Genomic DNA, 14,799 nt, shown 5'->3' with positions numbered 1-14,799 from the left:
AATGCATTCAAAAATCAACTATACATATCAATAGAATGTGAAGAAATAACACTACTGACATTTTCTAATCGAAGAATATGCATAGCATTGCAGAGATCTCCTCCAGAATTAGCGTGCTAACCGACTAGCCCCGGGTCGTCCAGTCTTGCAATACCAGTTTATGTCTGAGGTGGCGACAGGGAGTAACATACCGGCCAAACCGTTTTCAGTGCAGCCCAGAGCAGTCGAGAAAGAGACAACGCAATTACGAACGCTCTGCTCCCACCCCCTCCCCCACGGAGTTCAAGTTCTTCAGTGAAGTGTACTGCGAGAATGGCCGAAAGTTCTAGGAAGAGACCTCCATCGCCTCCAGCTAAAAAAAACTCGATCTGAGGCGAAAAGAATATCAGATGGGAAGCAAGCAAATACACGTTAATCTAGGGAGTGCTTTCCACCGATGGAGACAACTTGGATAGCAAGGAGATGCAGTTCGATTCTGAACTTGCGACATTTCTTCTTGACTGGTAAGTAAACATCTGTTAAACATAATTCATAATTTTGATTAAGCAAAGGAGATATTGTAGAATTAGCTCTCGAGTCACTAGGTTATGTTTGTCAGCTGTAGATCACGGTAAATTGACTTCGTTCGACCGCCATTGCTAACGTTACCAACCTAGCGATAGCGTCCTTGCTGCATATGCTAAGCAGTTTGCCAAATACTATTATTTGTATGTGACCAAGTTTTGTGTCCTACACAATACATAGAGTGTAATGTTCCAATATGCAATAAATACATTTTGATATTGGTGAATGTTCACTGGCTTGTGGTCTCGCTAACGAATGATGTTGGCAGCATAAGATACTAAAATTACAACTAATGCTAGCTCTACACGATTAGGATAACTTTCAGATACGTTAGAATACTATCCATCTCCGGTAACGTTATAAATTGCTTAGATTGTGTCGGGCCTGTTGCAAAAAAAACATCACCATTTTCCTTTGAAGCTCTTCAAACATGTCTTTATCACAATATACCCATGTGTGTGTTTGTATCTGTTTTCACAGGATCAGAATTCCAGTTCAGTCCTCCCCTATGAAGGTGTAACGATTACATTGCTGTTGCCCAACAGGTAGGAAAATGTAATATCATCTAATTTCAGTAATGTGGCAAAATGCTTAGCTAATGCCCAGGTAGTAACCCAGAGGAAAGAAAATGTTAAAATGAGAGCTCCTCTCTTTTTCAATTGTTTCTCCTAGACAATAATGAGATCACAGTGATATAAAAATGAGATTATTGCTTTTGTCTCCCGCTTCTCAGGTTTGTCTCTGGAGCAAAAGAGTTAAGTTATCTCAGTGTAGACTCCCTTTAATATACAAATGAGATCATCAATATTTTAAATAATGCTCAGTGTTGTCTAATTTATACATCTCATATTTTACTCAGGCTGATCCACCACAGCGCTCTCTCTGTAAAGTCATGCAATTCTCATTTCAGATCTTTTTGGTAAATCTCAGATTAGGCTCCATCAGTTCTGTAAAAGAGATCTCTTCACAAGCTTGAACCGTTCTCATTCTAGTCATCTCAGTTTAGTCCTTTTTTGATTTACAAAAGAGATCTCAGCAAAGGCTTATACAATACTCAGACTTGCTCAATTTATATATATATATATATATATATATATATATATATATATATATATATATATATATATATATATCTCATATTTTACTCAGGCTTATCCATCAGAGAGCTCTCTAAGTGAACTAATGTAATGCTCATCCAGACCTATTTGTTTTATAAATCAGTCTGATGTGTAAGAGCTCTAGCTGTTGTACAACCATTCTCAAATGATTTTCATTGGCTTATTTGTTTTAATTGCACATATTTTCAAGTTCACATTTGCAAACAGTAGGCCTAACCATGTGATGTGACCACCACACATGACGATGCTCTGACAGACCTCTGAAGTTCGTCTACAAAAAAAAGCTACCATCTATGCCCATATAAGGAGATCACCTGTTAAATTCTCGTGCAGGGAGGCAGACGAAATCGAGAGGCAGAGCGTTTTCCTGAACGCATTTTTGTGTTCAACCTTCGAGTAGATTTTATAATCAATGGTACGTGAAGGCGGCACAATTTGATTTTTGCTACCCCAGAGCTAACTTGCGACTTGTTAGCAAGTTAGAGAAATCAAGTTACTGTAGACTCCAGAGGTCTATGATGGTCGGACGTGACAAACTCGCGTGCAGAAGACTCCTACCAGAAAATGCAGTCTAGATTTGGCGCCCAGTGAAACCAAGTGAAACGGTGTGTGGGTATGAAGGATTGTGCAGAACTTGCCACCACGAAAACTCAGAGAAGGTACATTAACATTTTGGTAATTTGCTAACGTTCTTGCATATTTTTAGACTCAATATATCATTGAACAACCTGACGAAGCAACACATAAAGTTAGCTAGCTAGTTAATGTTAGCTACTTGTAAGTTACATCACTGGCTGTGCTGTGCAGTGTGCAATTTAACGTTGCTAGCTTACTTTGCCTTATACAGCTTTAGTCTGTATGTTTTGAATGGTGTTAAGCCATGTTGTAGCCAAAATGCACGGAATTTTAAAATGTCTTTGGGATGTCAGTCAAGATGACGAAGCTAACGTTATTGCCACTGGTTTAAACTGGTTCCAGCTCAATTCCACTGAAAAGAGGCCGGCAGCTTCTTAAAAAATTGGAAGATACGCTAGACCATCAGATCAAATTGCTGAACAAACAGCATACCAAAATGGTAAGTATATTTTTCCCCACAATATGTTCTCACTTTTGTTTAACCTGCTATAAATTACAGCATATTGTAACAGGAGTGAAAGGGCATTCTTGTAACCCAGGTAAACTAGGAAGTAGCGTTGCTGCGGTCGAGGTATCGAGAAATCGGCAAGTCAGCATCTGCAGTCATGAATAACTTACCAGTCAACATTTCTTTTGCAATTAATAGAATCTGTAGCATGCAAATCAAACCACCTATTAACCTAACTGAAATAAAACCATGATATATCTAGGTATGGTGAACGGTATGTGACGTGGGGCTATCTATCTAACTTTTAATTACAAAGGCCAAGGGAACTTTATCAGGATGCATAGTATCCTGAGTCCATTCAATAACTGGCCTTTAAAAATAAAAATCTGCCTGCCTCTATGGGATTTTAACATAGGGGGTTCCTTACTTATGCCCCTGTATTTTAAGGAATAACATTTATTAATTTACGATACCTGGTTCATTCACAAAGAATATTGGTGTGTTTAAAGGTTGGATTTTTTCCTCATTTTTTAATTGAGGCATTAAGATCAATTTCCAACAGATGATTTATTGTATTCCTCTGGTTGTCTTAACTTATGCACAGTTGATGGTTTTATAAAGACACCCCTACACCAATAAATAGTTCATGTAGACTGTCACACAATGGTAAGTGGAACATTGGCCACAGCTTGTAACAACTTCTTTTTTTACCATTCTTTGCGTAGGGATGTGTACACAAGGATGTGTAACCTTGTGTAACTTTGTGTAATTACAACAGAAAGGAGCATGTTTCAGCTAATCAAAATCAATGACTGAAACTGTCAGTTTCAGAGCTATTATTACCACACTGATAGATTGATTTTGCTTTTTATTTACAGCCTACGTTATGCACTGTGGAACGCTCTGCGGATGGACAGCTGTGGAATCCGCAAAGGTCAAGAAGGCTTTTGTTACGAGGGCTGGAGGTTCCAAAACATCCATGAAGCTGGGGTAATTTTCTCTTATTTTAAATTATTTCCAATTGTGGTGAGCATTATTGGTGGGCTTTTTATAAAGGGTAGGCCTCTATTGCACTAAAATTATTCAACCTTTATACAGTTAACATCAAACTGTGTAGCTACGAAAGCTACAAAATCACATTGTCATAGAAATGAGAGGCGAAATTTCCACTAGGTTTTATGAAGATATTTTACAAATGGGCTGAACATACATCAAAAGTAAAAAAAATGACATGGCCAAAATGATTAACTCACCAACAATATTTGTTGTATGGTGTATATCAGGGATCACCAAATGGTGGACCCGCGATCGAGTCGGACCGTGGCGTGATCCTATCGGACCCAGACCATAATAGCCTAATTTAGATTTTCACGTAAGATTTCAAAGCTGCGCTAAATGTTTCGTTGGTTAGGATAACAGCATTTACTTCAGGAGCTTCAGGAACCATCATTTCGCTTGCTGCTACTCAGCCAGTGAAATCTGTGAATTCTGATAAAGTCGAGTCAGTGAGTAAAGTAGCCTACTATGGGGAAGAGACTGATGGCCTGAAACGAGCAAGGGAGAGGAGGCGGGACGAGAAACAATCAGATGGATATCTAAGTTAACGATAAGTAAGTTATTTTCAAATCATCGATTGCTCGAAGCTAGACAGCGAGAACATTTTTTTTATATAACAATGCGGGGGCAATACCGCCAAAACTGTCCGTCCGTAATGCCAACTAGGCTAAATATGGATGTGACAGTTTTGCGCAGAATTGCCCTGGACCTCTTCTATTCTGAGACAGGCGATTTAAAAGCACCAATTTGAAGCACCTGTACTAGACAAAGCATATTGAGCAAGCATAGGGTAGGCTAGGCCCATTCAACAGTGAACTGAGACCACAGAATATTTTAAGAAGGCAATATGATTGATCCACCACAATCTAGTTAAGCCGACATGCATTCACTGCCCAACAACGTGATGTTCCTGGGTTTCCAGGATTTCGGGTCAACATAAAAAAAAATAAAAAAATAAAATTTAAAGTTCTCAAGAAACTTGAGGTTGGTATGAAGGAGTGTATTGTGGATGTGTGCAAACATTGTGCACGTTGCACATGGTGCAACTTCTTGCAGGGCAACCACATAACCGGTTCCATGTGTTTGAATTGGATGACTTCCATGTGTTTGAATGGGGTGACTAAAGTTCTCAAGAAAGTTATCTCCCTGAATCTCAATATTCTGATCACAACAACTCTGGGCAAATTACAAGTCAGCACCAGTGCTGCATTCATTGTTTTGCACTTTTATAATCACATCACCAAAAGTAGGTTATTGGTTTTACCAAAATAATTTGGCACTATTTTTAAACTACAAACCTATAAAGTATTGATACAAAATATGATGCCATTTTTTTCCAACTAAATAAAATAAAAATGACAACATACTATTTTGTATTTTACATACATGTATCAGACATACTGCCTATCCCTGGCTGTTGGCTGCAGCAACTCAAGCTAGATAGTACTGATTGTTTTGTGTTTGTATTGTGTTTATGTTAGTTTTGATCCAATTTGACAGCTTTGCTATGCTGCCCACCCAAAATGTCTACCAGCCCACCCAAATATAGTAGCCTAGCCTAGGTTAGAACCAGCCCTGCCCTGCATGGAGACATATTTTACGATAATAATGGAGAAAATGTTAGCAAAACTTTAGGTTTTTGTTAACGGAATCTCCTGACCCTCATTCATCTATTTGCGCAACAGCCCACATTCTGCCTTCAATCCAGCGAGACAAGTGAAAAAAACGTCATCGTCTAGGGCTTTGACTTTTGCCCAAAAATCATATTCGAAGTTCGTTTGTTTATTAATATTAAAATTTGAATATATTCGAATATGTATTAATAATATTTTAACCATTAAATGCCTTCAGTAAGACCAATATTGGTATCAAACTTAAGTTCTATTTGTTCTGTCCACCAGAGGGCAGTGTATCAGTCAATGTCAATAGACTATGTGCACGAAAGGCTGAGTATTTATGCGTGTGTCAAAATTTTTATTATTGAGCATAGGGCTGGGCGATACAACGATAGCGATATGTATCGCACATGTAATCGATATCAATAAAAAATACGTTCGATAGAACATTCATAATTAAAAGCAACACACACCTCCTGCCTTATGTTGTCCATAAATAAAATAGGCTAAATATATCTTGCATTGTAGTATGTCAAACTCTACCAGAGTAGGCGGTAGAAGTAGGCCTAATGTTACCTCAACACAGACTCTCCTTGCCCCGTGCACTCTCTCTCTCCCTCTCAACAGGCGCATCCCTCCTCAGCATGCACATGTAATCCAAACATTAATCGTGCAAGACGACTGGCTAAATTGCTATTAAATCCGGTTAGCATCATTAGCACGCTGCACGAATTTGTTCAAAACTACTGCATTCAAATTGACTGCTAAATTCTAATCATCTCAATCCCAATGCAAATGGAAAAGTATTTTCCAAGACTCAAACGGGCCTGTCCCAAGAAGAAAAAGTATTCAATTGAAACTTAAACACACGTAGGGAAACTGAACAGTCTAACCATAGACTATGATAAACTTCATTTAAGCTAATGTTACTTTGTTTACAATATTTCCAGGCTTCAACCAGTGCTGCTTTTCATTCAGACTTATCTGCACATTTATTTATTTGAGTGTTTTTAATGATTGTGTTGCTATTTCTTTTCCCTGTTTGCTTTGATTGATAACTAAGGTGATTAAAATCAGAGGAAGGTTAAGTTTAAAACAAAAATGTCTATGTGGGAGCTGAGCTCACTAAGCGCGAACCAGCCAGGATGCTAACCTACAGGAGCCCAGATGGCCAATAATAGCCTTGCTAATGAGCTCGCGATTTCGCTTCAGAAGGCGTGAAAAAAACCTCGGAATCTGAATTGAAAACAACGTTTAGGCTACAACCAAATACATTTACAAAAACATATTTCCATAGGCTACAGGTTCGAATATTAAGAGATCCCTAACATTCGTTCGAATATCTTTAATTTTTAAAATAATCGAATTATATTTGAATAACGAAGTTCGGAGTCAAAGCCCTATCATCGTCATAGGCACGATATTTAGGCTACCTCTGTTAAGCCTACACAAAGTTGCGTATTAAGGAGTATTTCCTGATCGGGGAAACCTTTCGTTCCGCAGTTCAACTGTGCGCAGGCCAATAAAGGCAAGTGTGTTTGCCACTTACATTTCTGACGTCTGACACTTCACACTGCTGCAAGTGCATCAAGAAAGGTCCCGCCTTACACCATGTTAATGGCCAATCGTAGACTAGGATTTGGGGTGGCACCTCAAAGCACATCACTTAAAAGGACAAATCCGGTATGAATTGATCCATAGCTCTTGTTGGAAATCACTGTGTGCTGTTCATAGGAAAAAGAAAATGTGGCACAGCCAATTCTGAGTTATGGACAGGGAAGTATAGCCAGACACTTTCTAATGAGGAGACACAGCGCTCAAAAAATACTCCATAGAAATGCATGGGGCTAGTTTGTCACACCAATATGGCCGTTGTCTACACATATCCCACCCCTTCCTCGGCAAAACGTTGACATGTGAATACATTGAGCCAATCATGTGGTGTGATGTGAATACATTGAGCCAATCATATGGTGTGTTGTGAAGACATCGTGCCAATCATGTGTTGTGATCTTGCCGCTGGAGCAAGATTGGTGTCGTGAAGCCTTGCGCACGCGCAGTTCGACCCAAAGACTGTGCCCGATGAGTGCCCATAAAACATTGGTATATGGCCGCCGAGTGGAGGGACTTGCCTAAAAGGACTTTGGTATAGCCCAGAGCCGTATAGAAGTACTTTTGGTATTCCTGACATAATGCAGGGTAGCCGCGGGGTCTTAAAAGTCTTTAAACGGTCTTAAATGTCATGTTCCTTAATTAAGGTCTGAAAAAGTCTTAAATTCCGTTGCCAAAGTCTTAATTTTTTAAACGAAGGTCTTCAATTTTAATTATACTTGCCTGCAAGCAAGGTGAAATGGGGGAAAAAAACTAGCCTGGTGGGCCATCCTATATCATTGAAATGTATAGTTTGGAATCGAGCCATTCACCTCGCTTAATCCAAGGGCGGCAGAGAATTGTCTTTCAAACTGCCTAGGCATGCAATAGGCCAGCGCCACCACTCACATCCGCATCCGGGTCGGCAAACGGCAAATACATCCTTCTTCGAAAGGAATGACTTAAGTGCATTGTGTTGCTCAACTTTCAAAGAAAAGCACAAGTCCAACTCCTCCAAAGTTGACGCCAACGCCGATTCAAACAACCGCTCTTTGTTTGCCATAGCCACCTTCCTTGTTGTTCACTGTCGCAGAGTCCTTTCTATCTGCTTACTTTTGTGAGTTGCGACCATCTAGGCTATGTTATAGACGTTCTATGAGGTACCAGTGTTTAGCTGTGTCACAAAACAATAAGCTTTGTCAGACTACTTTTAAAATTATATTCAGGGCTATATACATTTTAAACATTCGGGGCTGAAGACCCGACAAAGCCTTGCGTTAATTTTTCAGGTGGGAAGTGTCAGGAATTTTCATCCGAGAGACGCTCACATTGGTGGTTAGTATATGAAGTAGGGAATTGACAGCAACATATCCAATCACATTATGAGAGATGCTGAATTTAACATAAACTGCGATGTTTGATTTTAAATGAATGTAAATTTAGCCGGGACTGTAAGCTGTCACACATGGGTGCTCGATGTTTTCAGTGGGTGCCCGAGAGACGGAGCATCCACGGTATCGGGCCTATGACAAGCGTGATCTCAGCGGTTGCATCCATTACAAACAAACATGCAATGTGAACGTCTGGGATTGGGAAGAGCACTAAATGCTCTACTGAATAAGCACTAAGTCAAACCTTTAAATGAAAAACACTCTTTAATAATCAAAAAAATAAACCGCTAATGAAGTAAACTTGTGACCATCAAAAATCGTTTATCGCCTGTAACTCCGTGATAACAGGACGTAACAGGAAGGCATTTGACTGAGCAACGGAGGTTAATATGCTCTATATTTTGTCCAAATGATGTCTGTCTATCATTGTTGCACTCGGAGAAAACCAGAATGTTTAATTTGTCCTGCGTTTCTTCTACGGCTGCAAACGGGATTCACTCGCAGTTAACCAAATATTTCTTTATTAGGGCAGGGCAGGCATATTTATGGCTATTAAATTATTTCTAAACCAGTCTGCTAAAGTTTGTAGTGAAGTCTGTGTAGGGTTTTCCAGGCTCCATTTCTTTTACACGAGACACCCTGCTCACTTGAGCCATCTACCCGGTTGTTTGGGTTGTTGCAGCGTCACACTGGGAAAATACAAATTAAAGTCGCGTGATACCGCATGATCCCACGCGCGGACCGCGAGTGAAGCTGGCCAAGTCGAAGCACTGCCCACTGTATGTGCAACTATTATTCACTAGCCTAAAACCGTGAGACTGAAGGCTACAGTAATCACTCACGTATTTCTTAAAGTGACAAACACTCAATTACACCTAGGCCTACACACCACATTAAAATTTGCCTAGGTGTAATAGTTTAAAAATAAATATTAAGTATTCAAATGACTAAATATGTTTAGCAATTAAGCAGATTAATAGTAATTATGCAGATTAAAAAATACTATACATTAACTGTACACTTTATATGAATTCGAAGGTATATGAAATAGAAACATATGAAATAAGCCAGGCGAAAATAAACTCAGGCGAGCAAGTGCTCCACCAGCCATCATGACCACATTCTACCGAGGCACCATTGAGAGCATCCTCTCCAGCTGTATCGCTGTGTGGGGCGGAAGCTGCACTGAATACAACAGGAAAGCCCTGCAGCGCATAGTGAACACAGCTGGAAGGATTATTGGTGCTTCACTCCCCTCCCTGAAGGACATTTACACCACCCACCTCACCCATAGAGGCGACCAAAATTGTGAGTGATGCAAGTCACCCCGCTCACAATCTGTTTGATCTACTGCCCTCTGGGAAGAGGTACAGAAGCCTGCGCTCCGCACTACCAGACTCACCAACAGCTTCATACACCAAGCTGTAAGGATGCTGAACTCTCTCCTCCCTCCTCCCCCCTCCACCCTCAGCTACATAACATCCTGGACATTGGACCCACAATGGCCGCCTGCACTACTCCACTTGCACACTTGTACACTTTACAACTTGTTGTTGTTGTCCTGAAAACACAACACTTCTGCTGCTCTTACATAACTTGCACCACTATGCCACTTTCTTTCTTACTTAGGTCAAACAGAACTACCCAAGCCTTTTATTGGCCTGACTTTGCACTAGTATTTTATTGACTGTCTATGTACAATTTCAACCAAATTTTGCTGCTCTTATTTTTTCATTATTATATGTGCCCTCTTATTTACTTATTTTTTTGTTTACTTGAATGTTATGTTTGTCTGTGGACTTAAATTGGTAAAATATGTCTTGTCTTCACCGTGGGATAGTGAGAAACGTAATTTCGATCTCTTTGTATGTCTGGAACATGTGAAGAAATTGACAATAAAGCTGACTTTGACTTTGACTTTGATAATTTTCCGTGTGGAAAGAGTCAAGCAGGATCTAGGATGCCCACTGGTGTGAATGATAACACTATATTCAATATTACTGATGATGTCAAGGTGGTCTGGGCCCCCAAATCAAATAAATTTTTAAGAATTATCAAAGAAGTATTGAAAATCGGGGAAATCAAACCTGGGGAAACCCTGTAATGGAAAGAAGATACCGAAGGCTTTTTTGCCATATTGAGTCAGCTTTACTTTCTTGTCCATAACTTGTCTAGGTTATGACACATTTTATTGTTCTTTGTCCTTTGGACAGTGCCTGGTGAGCTCGAACAACAAGGCTTTGAATCAGTTTACACCAGATTTGCCCTTCAATGAGACTGTGTGACATGTTCCAGCAATACTCATCACTTAAACCTCACTGATCACAGGAGAAATGTTCCTGTTGAAACCCACTATCAGAACTAAACAAGGTAACGCTGCATTTAGTTGTTATGCGTTCTGACTATGGAGCCAGCTCCCAGATGACAAAAAAAATTGCCCAAATTACTTTTTTGACATCAGGACTCTGAACTAAACTATTTTCAGATGCCCATTTTTTTACACTGAATTGGCTTAGTCCAACCAAAACAAGGTTTTGCCTAGTGGTAAGCTGGATAGGGGTTAATCCTAGCCTGACAATACAGTTTACTCACTAGATGAGGTGAGGGAATTCAACAAACTTGTTTAAGCTTGACAAATATATCAATACAATCTGTTTTTCAATTGGGCAACATATAGCAAATGTGAGTGGTAGCTATCACATCCCCCATTCTGTGTTTAAGTGATTAATAAGGCGTGTCTGATCTTTGTGCTGTATCAAAATTCCCCCAGTTATGAAAGCAGACGGTCAAACAAATGTCTTACTTTGTATTTTTGAGTGGCTCACAAACTAACAATGTTCTATTTTCTGCTCTTCTCTCCCTCCTCCCTTTGGTTGGTTCCACCACCAGGATAAAAGACGCAGATTGACCAGCCCACGCTTTCATCCACCATTGTACACAGTATGGTACGCTTTGGCACAAGTTTAGTTTGTTTATGTTATTGTTTATTAGTTCATTTCTCCATGTTGTATGATTTATAGATAGACTTAAATTGTCATTGTGCAGTTGGTCCGTACAATGCAATTTGCTTGTGCAGCTTTTAAAAATAATACTCACATACACACTCACAGAAAAAATAAAAAATAAGAATACACAATTTTTAAAAAGAACATATCAAGGCATTAACATGCTTCCATTGCTGGAAGTCCATTTTAAAGTGCAACTGTGCAAGCTCCCATTGCTTAAAGTCCATTTTTAAAGTACAACTGTTTTGCTTTGTTTTATAAAATAAAAGTTTGAAATGCTATGGAGTGCCCTATTTTTTGACCCTCACACTGATATCTCAATTGTAACTCCTACTTCTCAACAGTTTCTCATTGCAATGTCTCCTAAGGAGAAACAAGTTGTAAATGAGACTACACTCAAACATATAAGAGATCTCCTGTACTTCTCCTGCTTCTCAAACTAATATCTCTTATGTGACTCCTACTTGTCTTATTGCTATGTGTCTCATCTTTTGCTTGTTTTATTTCTCCTAAGGCAAAATTAGGAGAAATAATTGTGACAAAAGTAATACTTAAATGATCCTTAAAAGAGAATCACCATTTTGCCTCCTTAGCAACAGAAGGGATACAAATGAGAAGCAAAAGTTTCCTCTGGAAATTTGTTTCCTGCTGCAGAGGTTCCTAAAAAGTTGGTCAAGCAAACCCTGCTCCCCAGACAGATGCCAGTCTTGCTGTTTCATAAGCTGTTTGTAATATTTAGAGGAATCTAGTTATCTTTGTAAGTAGGCTTTAAAAAAACAGTAGAAACAGTGACTAGTGACACAGTAGCTTTATGTTTAAGAACTAATTCCAGCAGTTTTCAATCACAATGGGGTCCCAACCCCCAGATTAAGAGGTCATGTCCTGCTCTGATTTGTTCATGTTCTTTCATTCAGATTGGTGTGTCAACAGGTTGAATTTCCTGCTGCAGATCACCTCTTCATTTCCTGTGGCTCATCAACATGAAGCCTGACTCGTTAGCCCAACTTCTTGCTGTTGAAGACTGCTAAGGACTATCCATGTGCCCAGCTGCTTCCCTCCTGCCTCATATAGTCCAAAAGTTACATTTCTATTCATGTTGTTGCACTTGGTAGATGTAAAGTTTATTCCTGTCTTGTAGTTTTATAATACCAAGAATCAGGATTGGTGAAACATTGGTTGTGCCTGAAAGTGTTCTTTAGATCAAGATTGGTATACTAACATCATGCTTTTATCTCCTGTTCCTGACTTCTTAGAATCTATTTGTTGTTAAAGAGTTGTTTAAACTAATGTAATTTCAAGTGGTAGCTTTGGCTCTTGACATTTGTGCCCATAGTTTTAAATATGAACTCATAGCCTAAAGGTGCAAAGGAAAAGATGAACATACCATTTTAGTCATAATTCAGGTATTCTTTATGTTACATGAAATGTAGCCACTGTGCTCTTAGAATGGGAAGTTTTATTGTTAGTTGTAGAGGATGATTGTGTAAGGAATAACGTTCTGTAAGGCGGTCATTATGGCGCTGGCCGTGGCCTGCCGAGTTTCACTTTCCTTGACATTCTCTGGTTATACTTAGCAACGGTCCGGTATTAAAAATTATCAGACCGTAGGACGTTGGGAAGTCCCATCGGAGTGAATGGAGCATTCTACAGCATTATAAAGAGCCGTGTAATAAATGGTAATAATAATGACCTCTAATAGTAAACAGAACGATTGGCTATAACCACTGACTACATGGAGCATTTTAGTTACTGGCTACGTAGCAAGAACACCTGTGTTGCTGCCAGACTCTCACGGTGACTGTTCTCCAAACGCCTCTGCTGGTCAGCGCGCTCTCTGGCTGCTCTGACAGCCCGAGCCGTCCCTGTACTGTTCTCTCCAGGTCTGGGACTGACACTAGACACCCAGGCCTTTTCTTCTTTGCCTGGCCCTTACGTTTGCCCACTCTTGTCTGACTTCGATGCAGGGGATGTAATCTTAAATCCGCCAGTCTCCACCAAAAAATACCTTATTACTATTTTCAGTTTTATCCATCCATACAATCGCTACTACACGCAGGCTAGGCCTAGCCTTTGCTAAGACTCGCTTGCCAAATGCCGCTAGCAAATTTGTATTTATTTCTCAAATGTCTCATTACCAACAATACCAGTGTGAAAAGCAAAACGTTAATAAAAACTGTTATATGTAGTGATCGGGTAAGGGTGAGCCGCTTGAAGAAGACATTTTCCGGATTTAGGAGGTTTTTTTTTCTAGGCGGCGACCATAGACACAGAGACATTCTCTGATAGACACATACAGTGGGTCCCAGTTAAAAATTGACACTTCATTCACGATCATGGTGAATGGTGAAATGTAAGTACAACTGCAGCCGCTTGGGGGCAGCATAGTCCGCTGTGGAGTTCCACGGTCGAACCAGACGGCGCATTCGACAGCAAGGGCTGTGATTGGCGAGTTCCAGTGCGCGTTTCTCTGTGTTTTTAGCAGCCCCTGCAACATGCTAGTCCACTGTAGCCTAAGCCTTGTACATAATGTTAAACATAGTTTTGGATTCAGTGGCAGGATTTCTTGATTGTACAGTGTCTGTCTCTCAGTAATGTTTTAAAATGAGAGCTTCGTCAGCTGGCAGTAGGCTACTTTGTCGGTAGTCATGAGAAGTTCGCTTGCTAACAGAACATAAATGCTGCCCAGAAACCTTGTGAATAGTTCTGTTTTTTTTTACTACACTAACGAGGTTGAAATATAGACTTTGCCTACAGCATCTCCTTAACAGTAATGTTAACAAAATGACAGCATTCATATGACAAAGAAAAACGAATTCGGTCACTCAAGACTGTGCCACAGCAACCAGTGTAGGCTACAGTCCTACCCAATAGGCCTACTCGAAGCAGATAGCGTTGTCTGACGGACGAAAGTGGGTTAATGCAGTGTTTCTCAAACTTTTTCAGATGGAGGACCCTTAACCAATAAAAAATGCATGGACCACCTAGCTAAAAAAATGGATTAGACCTACTTCAACAGTATATCAGCACAATAGGCCTACTGAACCACCTTGCTTATTGTATTTTCACTTTGCTTTTTTTGTGTCAGAGGATTCATATGATTTAAACTGGCATATCTTACATAGACAGTGTTGCAGAACTGTTTGGATTTACATACAAGTTGGTTCAATATTGCGAACAACTCATCTATATCATATTTTACCACGCCTGCTTTCATGCGGGCCACTTGGGATAGCTTGCGGACCACACTTTGAGAAACACAGGTTAATGCGTATTTCCAGAACAGGTCTGCAACTTTCAGGCAGTTCTGAGTTCGAATCTAGGCAGGAGCAGAGCCATATAAAGGCCTAGGCCTATTGTTTTTTACAAGGTGTTGCT

At 39.9% G+C, this 14,799-nt stretch overlaps 1 long non-coding RNA gene across 1 annotated transcript; it reads left to right on the top strand.

Moving 5' to 3' along the window:
* Nucleotides 1-229: 229 nt before the first annotated feature.
* Nucleotides 230-13,354, top strand: LOC125293547. The gene is made up of 3 exons (XR_007193376.1): nucleotides 230-503; nucleotides 1,045-1,109; nucleotides 12,339-13,354. It is a non-coding gene; the product is annotated as an uncharacterized LOC125293547 (long non-coding RNA).
* The last annotated feature ends 1,445 nt before the right edge of the window (nucleotides 13,355-14,799 follow it).

The sequence above is a fragment of the Alosa alosa genome, chromosome 4, assembly GCF_017589495.1.
Source record: "Alosa alosa isolate M-15738 ecotype Scorff River chromosome 4, AALO_Geno_1.1, whole genome shotgun sequence".
Taxonomy (NCBI): Eukaryota; Metazoa; Chordata; class Actinopteri; order Clupeiformes; family Clupeidae; genus Alosa; species Alosa alosa.
This window is presented reverse-complemented; position numbering and strand designations above follow the sequence as displayed.